The sequence below is a fragment of the Vicia villosa genome, linkage group LG2, assembly GCF_029867415.1.
Source record: "Vicia villosa cultivar HV-30 ecotype Madison, WI linkage group LG2, Vvil1.0, whole genome shotgun sequence".
In the NCBI taxonomy this organism is placed as follows: Eukaryota; Viridiplantae; Streptophyta; class Magnoliopsida; order Fabales; family Fabaceae; genus Vicia; species Vicia villosa.
In genome coordinates this window covers 176,552,494-176,561,942 of record NC_081181.1, presented here as the reverse complement: position 1 = coordinate 176,561,942, position 9,449 = coordinate 176,552,494, and the positions used below count along the sequence as shown (strand labels likewise).

At 26.9% G+C, this 9,449-nt stretch overlaps 1 pseudogene; it reads right to left on the bottom strand.

Annotated features, from left to right (window-relative positions):
- Positions 1-763: 763 nt before the first annotated feature.
- Positions 764-9,162, bottom strand: LOC131650720 (beta-galactosidase 1-like; annotated as a pseudogene).
- Between the last annotated feature and the right edge of the window lie 287 nt (positions 9,163-9,449).

The window sequence follows — 9,449 nt, the reverse complement described above, 5'->3', positions numbered from 1 at the left end:
TATAAATTAATTGTATCAACAATATACTTTTTCTCGTTTATAATTTATTGATAACTTTTTAAAAACAAATGATGAATAAAAAGTGGAAAATATCCTCAATAAATGAATAAAATATTTATTTTAGTACTAAGGGATATGTACAAATATCATAAAGTGATTGATTTAATGATAGAAAAGTATAACGTAGGAATTTTAATTTATTGTATGGTCATAAACCATGGTTTGATTTAATAATAAAATTTTATAAAATCTATCATAAATGTAATTAAATCATAATTATTGTAATTATTTAATTGCCTTTAACATATATAAAAATAAAAATATGAATAGAAATAAAAATTGGATCCCTGTCTTAGTTTAAAGTCTTTCTGTCCTCCTTGTGATCTTAAACAACGAAAATTTAAATTTATATTGAAAAGTGAGAAAGATAGCATTAATATCTGCATACGAAAAATTAAATTTATATTCGAAAAATTAAATTTATATTGAAAAGTTATAGAAAAAACAATCACCCATATATATATATATATATATATATATATATATATATATATATATATATATATATATATATATATATATATATATATATATATATATATATATATATATATATATATATATATATATATATATATATATATATATATATATATATATATATATATATATATATATATATATATATATATATAGTAATTAGGAGTTAAAAGAGAATAATTCAAAAGATGTGTGATGTTTAGAGACCCACATAATCTATTTAAATAAATAATAATCATAATGAACATTGAAAGAAAATATTGGTATTAAAGTCATTGAGCATAAAATGATTCAGTTTTTTTATAAAGTAAAATTAAAAGGCATAAAGTGATTTAATTACGTGTTTATTAAAAGTAGATTGAAAAGTTATAAAATGTTTTAATTTCCATTTAGTAATAATAAATTTAATTCAATAAAAAAATTAATAAAGTGATGAAATGTTTTAGTTCCAAATGAATAAGGCGATGATTGTTGTACACTGTCAGTAAGTTCTACTGCATCCCTTAGAGACGTATTCGACGGATGCAGAGATGGGTTCCTTCAATAGAGATAAAAACCATCAATAAGGTTTATAGTATGGTTTTGTTATTAAGTGGATCAGAAAAACAATTTTACTTTAAGGGGATCATTGACATTTGACACCAGACTATACAAAACAAACTCTTGCTTGCAGCATTCAATACAATATTAGATATGTATAGATATGTATATACACACAGTGAAAACAGTTATATTGCATTATCAACCTCTATTAAACCCTTTTTCATTTCATGAATATCTAACAAACACAAAATCAGCTGGTTTTATTTGATTTTTCAATGAAGATCTGCTATAAACTCCTCCCATAATCTCTTGAAATCCAATTCCAACTTTGCAAGAGTAAAGTCACCTGCAATGCAGGATCTTCAAAAGCTATGTTCATCTTAATCTTTATTTCTACCAATCAAACTGCAAAACCGAAAATGAATAATTGAGATTCTTCATGTTACAATAGAGATAAGCATAAAAAGTAGAAAATAATCCAATAGACCTTGTTGAGAATAATAGCATTATAACCTATATCTGTGTACTTTAGATAACACAAAACTGCACATACAAATTATAAAATAAGAAAATTCTACTAAACTTTGAAACTTATATATAAAATTAATAAACAGAAGCATACTGAGTGAGACAAATCAATCTTTGGAATGGCCTCTGCAACAACAAACATGAGAATTAGTTAAGAGTCAATAAACCGATTCAATTCAATTAGATAGAACATAAAACCCGAGAAAAAATATAAAGCCCGAGAAACATCATATTACATTACACTGCATATATTTCTGTCAACATCAATACACTCTAACTAAAATAAAAATTAGTTTACACAACATAGGGACCTAACAAAAGTTGGTCCCATTTCAGATCTATTGTAACCTTGCGTTTGCAGGAACAATGAAGAAGTATCCTGAACCGGTCGCTGAGGAACAGGTCCACCGAATTCTGAAAACCTGAGAAAAGAAGAACAAAAGGATAAAAATTAAGACAAAGTGTCCAATTAATCGCAACCTAATACTTAAACATGAACATGTTATCTATATAACTTACCAGCCAGTCCAAGACTCAGTCCAGAGTTTAGGCTTGTATCGTTTATTGGGAGAGAAATAATCACAGTAAAAACCAATTTGAGTATGCATGACCAGAAGCTCCGAGTACTCTTCCTTGAGGTCCATACTCATTCTCAATCTACAAAGTTAAGATTTTATCATCAACTCGATCGCGTTAGATCCATTCTTTCTTGATCTTTCACAACATGTAGGAGACAATTTTCAAACCAAAATGTCAAACATGAAAGTAACAACTTACCTGCAAAAGAATAATTGGTCCACCTTGAGATTGAAACAACTTTCCATTCTTCATCATCTGAACAATCTTCTGAGTAAAACCTTGCATTGCAGCCTAAAAAAAAAGCACTTTTTAAGCAACAAAGTTTCAATATTTCTTTAGTGAAACAAAACTATTCAAAATTAAACTCAACCTTAAAAGGACCATTATCTGTTCTAAAACTGATCCCAGGAACATACTTCAACCAAACAGGAAAACCTCTACACAAACCCAAAAAAAAAAAATCCTTGTAAATCACAAAAAAAAAACATCATTGTAAATCACAAAAACAAACTACATTAAGAAACAAAACATTAAATGTTTCAGCTTGCATTATTGTATATTTGCATCCCCAATAACAAACTCGCCGCTTCTTCCATCCTCGGTAAATTGCAAATCTAGCGACTTGTCCTCGGACGACAAAGAAGGATTGCTTTCGTTAAGAAGACGCTCTATCTGCTCCGCAACGTTAGGCGGAACTCTAAGTATGAATTGTTCCTCCATGACTACATCCATTAAGTTGTGTTATGAATAATAGAACAAATTGAATTTATTTGAATTAATGTAAAATAAATCAACAATGCAAACCAAATAACTGAAGGAAATACGGTGTTAACAACGTAACTTACCAGAATCAAAAATTGATCAAGGCGTTTTGAAGTAGAGATGATGAGAGACACTTTGATCGGTTTAATTTTGGAAGATGATGTCTGTTGCAGCGGGAATCGGAGCGCGAAGGTGGCGCTAGGGTTCTCCGGTAGAGAGGATCTGGGAGGTTAGAGGGGGAAGAGAGAGAATAAGAAGAATAGCTTAGGGTTGGAAACTCTCCTAAAACGTGATTTTTTAAATAATGATGCATTCTTTTCATTTTTCCCAAATAAAAAGTTGGGAAGTGACTTTTTAGAAAACTGGAAAGTGGTTTTTCATTTTTCAAGGTGAAATTTGAAATTTGAATTCCAATATTATGTCTTTCCAGCTTCTGGTGTATTAAAATAAATAAAAAATCAGAAAGAAAATAATGAGTGATTGACATGTCAGCAAATTTTGAATTACAATCAACCATGTTTCAGTATTTAACAAAAAGACTAAACTGCTCTTAATTATTAGATTAGTTTAAGTTAAACTCAGTTTGGGTAAACTTGGTAATTCCAGGTACTTTAATCTTTATATATTGTTAATATATATATATATATATATATATATATATATATATATATATATATATATATATATATATATATATATATATTCGTCATTAGTTATTTTTTTCTCTTTTTCTATATTCTATATGTTATTATTCGACAAAATATTTTACCATTTAACATTTTATTTTATAAGGTTTTAAATAATTGTAAGATGTTGATATTGTAATATCAATGCAGTAAGTTTAAATTATTCTTAGACCGCTGTAAAATAATTTTTAGAATCTACTTTATGTGATATAAAAAAAATTTTAAAAAATAGGATAGAGTTGGATATGGATAGTATATATATATAATAGTGACATGTTAAAATATGATAAAAAATACAATATTACAATTTTATTGTTTTATATATTTCTTTTTTTTAGTGACATGATAAGATACATGTTAAATTTAAATTATAAAATACTCGATCTTCTTAAAAATTACATATATTTTTTAATTAATTATAATTAATTCTAGAATTTAATTAATATAAAAAAAATTGAAATTTTTAAAAATAATAAAATAAAGTTAGATAATATATATATATATATATATATATATATATATATATATATATATATATATATATATATATATATATATATATATATATATATATATATATATATATATATATATATATATATATATATATATATATATATATATATATATATATATATATATATATATATATATATATATATATATATATAAAACAACGGTTTTCAAAGGTTCTCAAGTCATAAAATACAACTAAGAACACCTTAAGTAGGGGGTGACAAACAAACACGTCCGTTAGTATAAGTTCATTCCGTAAAAGCTTAAAAAAATGGAACGGAACAGGGTAGGAATCATTAAAAGTGCAGACCTAAAACATTGACCCGTACCGTAAAAAGTTGATGGTGCGGCGATGAATGCTCGCAGACTTTACATCTTTTAGACATAAAAATGTAAAATTTTATGTAAATACACGTATCCGCAAAAACAGAACAAGGAAGACATATTAGAAATTGTGAGGCTAAAATCTTTATCTTCTCCGCAAAATAGTACAGACAAACTGACATGTCCAACTGGTTAGACTCGTTTTGCTTACCTTTAGGTATTTCCAATGAGACTTGTTATTTTGACACTCAACTCATACACCCACACACCGTATACCTACACTTTTAAAATAGAGCTATGATATGTGCTTATTTATATTTAAAAAATAAAAAATAATTACTAAATATAATAAAAAGAACAAAATTGTATGCAAGTACGGCGTAAATTGTGACAGTGTATGAATATCAATTCTCATAAATAATATCCCTATGAAACCCAAAAAGATAAAAAAAGAAACAAGCTCTATCAATAAAGGCAAAAAGAATCACTTCCAATATACAAAACAAATATCTAATGCAAAGAAGAGAAAAAAAGAAACAAGTTAGATCTAGACATAAAGAAATCACCTAGACAGAAAGAAATCATCATCAATAAAAAAAAGCACACCGCCACAATTTTTGTATTTTCTTTTAGTATATACATCATAATATTTAGTGTTGATGAAGTTTATGAATAATACATGTACTATATATTATTTTTAAGAAGCAAAAACTTATTAAACAAAAGAAAATAGTACAAAGAGAAGATAAAACAAAAACTCTCTAGAAGAATAGAATGATGAATAAAATCAAAAAAGATAAAGAGCAAAATAATTAATGAGGAATAAATATAGACTTACTCCTCATGCATTTACGCTTCCCATTAGTAACTTTTTTCTCTTGATCTGCTTTAACAAGTTTACAAAAAGAAAAATTGCGCCAAATGTGATGACATTGTGAATAGAAAAATAAGAGCAACTTTTGAATCACACTCTTATTCGATGTCTAAGATAGACAAATATTTTTATTTTAATCAAAAGTTTTGACAAATACAATATAGATATTTTAAAAACTCATATTATGTGAGTTTTTATATAGTCACTCATTCATTGAAAATCACATTTCTTCATACAGTAGCGGAACCAGAAATTTTAGGGAGCTTGAGCAAAAATTTATACTTTATTTTTACTAATTTCACACTCTATCTCTACTAATTTTGTCCTTGATTTTGTCTAAAAAAATTTCCCTTATTTTTACTAATTTTGTCTAAAAATTATTAGGTGGGGGAGTATACAATGAAAGGAGGTAATGAATCCGAGCGCGTGTCCGGGTTCGTTGGGCTGTAGATCCGCCCCTGACTTCATACTTTATTCGTATCAAAATAATGTCTTTTATAAATATAATTTATTTTCATTTTTTAATATAAAAATAATTATTATATTTTCATATATATTTTTTTAATTATTATTGAATAAATTACAGTTTTGGTCCTCCTATTTTGGTCAATTCACGAAATCAGTCCTCCTATTTATTTTTTAAACAATTTTGGTCCCTCATGTCCATTTTTCGTCCAAAAAATGTTGATTTTTCAGTTTTTTGTATTCGTGGGATACTTTCTGAACGAGAGAGAACGTAGAGAGATTTTTTTGGAGAATGAAAGAGATGAACGAACAAGCTGGGAAAAAAAGACGACGATCAGAGAGAAGACGATTAAAGGTAGAAAACGTCATCAATAATTAATATTTCTTATTCCAAGTCAATAAGAGTATGGTACATATCTAAAACATAGTACACAACAGTGTTTTTTGAATGAAAAATGAATATGGGGGACCAAAACTGTTTAAAAAATAAATAGGGGGACTGATTTAATGAGTTGGCCAAAATAGGGGGATCAAAATTGTAATTTAGCCTTGAATTTACGATATTTTTTAATATAGTAAACTGATATTCAAAACATCACTTGTTAAAAATAAATAAGTAAAGTGTCGCAGATTAAAACTCTCACACCTACCGTCAACTATGCATCTACAAGTATCAACTAAAGTAACTCAATGGAACAATGACTATACTACTTCTAAACCAATAAAGTTAACTTTGTAAAAATGTATTCTTTTTGACAGTTTTATTGTATTTTTTAATATATTGACAACTTTACTCCATTCATGCATTTTAAAAGGTTAGAGTATTTGATATTAATTTTTAATTAAAGGATTAAATATGTTTTTGGTCCCTATAAAATTACTAAATTTTGTTTTTTATCCCTATTAAAAAAATGATAACTTTTAGTCCCCACAAAATTATTACAGACAAGTATTTGATGTATATTTTTGAATAATTTTTTTACAGACAAGTTTAAAACGTTTTAAAAAGTTCCTCGACAAAAAAGGAACTCAAAATTTGATTTGTAAGTCGAGATTTGCATTACTTTTATCATTATTTTCTGAAATTTAAAAAATTTATATTTAATTTTTCTCATTTTAAAAAATTCTATAATTGAATATTAAATATTTCATAGTATTCTAAACACGTGAAAAAAATTATTAAAAAATTTAAAAGTGTAAGAATGATTAAATAGTTTTCAAAATTTTTAAAAACTAGCAGAGACTTAAATTGCATGCATAAAAAATTTGTAGGGACTAAAATATGTCATTTTTTTATAGGGACTGAAAATGAAATTTGGCATATTTATAGGGACCAAAAATATACTTAACCCTTAATTAAATATGTCAATTTTTATACTATTTTTGTTTATATTTTATTTTGGAGAAAATATATAATGAATTATTATTTTTTTTTTACAAATAAATTATGAGAATAGTTTATTATATATTTTCATTTTAATTTAAAACCATCACTACTACATTATACACATTTCACAGCGGTTGAAACAAACAAATAAGCACAGTTAAAACAAACAAATAATCACGGTTGATGGTCTGTGGTAAAGTATGGTTTGATAGTAAGTGGACTACTTACAACCACGGACTATAAGTCATGGTAATAAACTGAAAAGCGCGCAACACATCACCACAACTGAAAGAAACAATCATAGTGAAAAACTAAAAATTCTTGGGTTCGATATCTAGCAACATTATTTTAGCGTTTATTAATCTGGATAGTGCGCTACATATAACCATGGTTGAAAGAATCAGTCATGGTAAAATAATTTGTTTTTTAAAATGTTTTTTATAGAATTCACATTTTTTAACCTGTATTTTTGTGAATCATAAATAGACTAGAAACAACAACACAAGCTATTTGTGAATCACACTCATAGTTGACATGTTAAACAATTAAGAATAAAAAATTGTATTACATCAAAATCAATATGGCATAAAACAACATATAATTTACACATTATTACATCAAATAATATCTACAATGTGAAGAATGTGTCTTGTCACATAGTGTCTTGATTCTAAACACGTATAGTTTCAAATAATAGTACTTGTTAGTATATAACCTTTTATAACATACGATAAATTATGAATAAACAATAAAAAATATTTACTTGTTAATTTTCCTATTTGCCTTCTTCGTGGTTATAACGAATAGCATGCACATCATCTCTATCAACTTCTTCATTTGAGGTAGGCACTTATGTTGTATAAATGTAAGTTCTAAATGCACCTAAGAGTGGGTGAAATAGGTGTTATGATTGATTTTCGATTTTAATAGTATGTTACTTTATTTTTCTGGTTTGAAGGTGTTTGTGAAAATGATAAAGTGCATGAAAAGATAAAGAACACAAGGATGTATCCTGACTCCCCTCATATTCTGAGAGTATTCTAGTTCCCTAACACAGTAAGAGATTTCACTGTTTGTTTTGAACTTTTTATAAGCATATCCTAGCCTCTATACACAAGTTCCTAAACCAATCAATGAGGCAAAAAAACACCTTATGATATACTAAGTTGAAGTGAGAACAATCTTCTCAAAATCAACTTTCTTGCGTCCAACAATCCTGGACAACACGGAAATACAAAGTAAATATGGAAATATTTGAGAATTTAACGATTGATGAACAAGTATCAATCACTGGGATTGATCTTCCCTTTCAAGTAAGCAATTCACAATAATATATAAGTGCTCAAGTGTTTATGATAATGATGAAAATTTTCTGTGCAAATATGGAAATGAATGTAGAAAGTTTCAATGAAAGTTTTAAATGCTACGACACTTGTTTGAAAATATGAGAGAAAAGGATTTGAATTGCAATGAAAGAGGTGAATTTTTGCAAACTGAAACATATGGTTTTATATAATTATTATACCCTTTTGAAATAGTTTATAATGATAAATCAATAAAATGATTGATGGTATGTAAAATAATTATGTTTGGATCAGAAAATGCATGAAAAAGAGCCATTTGTTTAGCGGTAACCGGTTACACTGATGATGTAACAGGCAGTGGCAAAGTCAAAAATTTTAAAGCTTGGGAAAAAATTTAAATACCGCAAATTCATTGTATATAATATATAAATAGTCATCAAACAGAATAAAATAGATGAAAGATAACCTTACAATAGGGTGTTAAATAAAATCACGAGGCAAATGTCTTTTCCGAGACAATTTTGCAGTGAATGTTCGAATAATATCAATATCATCAAGTGACTTGAATATTTTCCGCTCAGTATAACATACCATCCAGTCATTGTACCACACATCGTTGATCTTATTGTGCAATTTAGACTTGATAACCTTCATTGTTGAAAAAGACTCTTTCAACAAATATTGTCGACACTGATAATATCAAAGCTAACTCAATAAGTTTGTACACCAATAGAAATAAGTTTGTAAAACAAGTTTAACATAAAATCATTGCCAAAATTATCTTTTCATAAACCACACTGCGCTTTAAGAACACCACACAAACCTTCAACAAATGCTTCCTTTTTTACTGTGATGTAATAGTAGGTGTGAATGTGCTACGTGGGTGGTGTACCAGTAAAACCGTCATTTTTAATTTGTCAAAAACGCAAAGACCATAACAC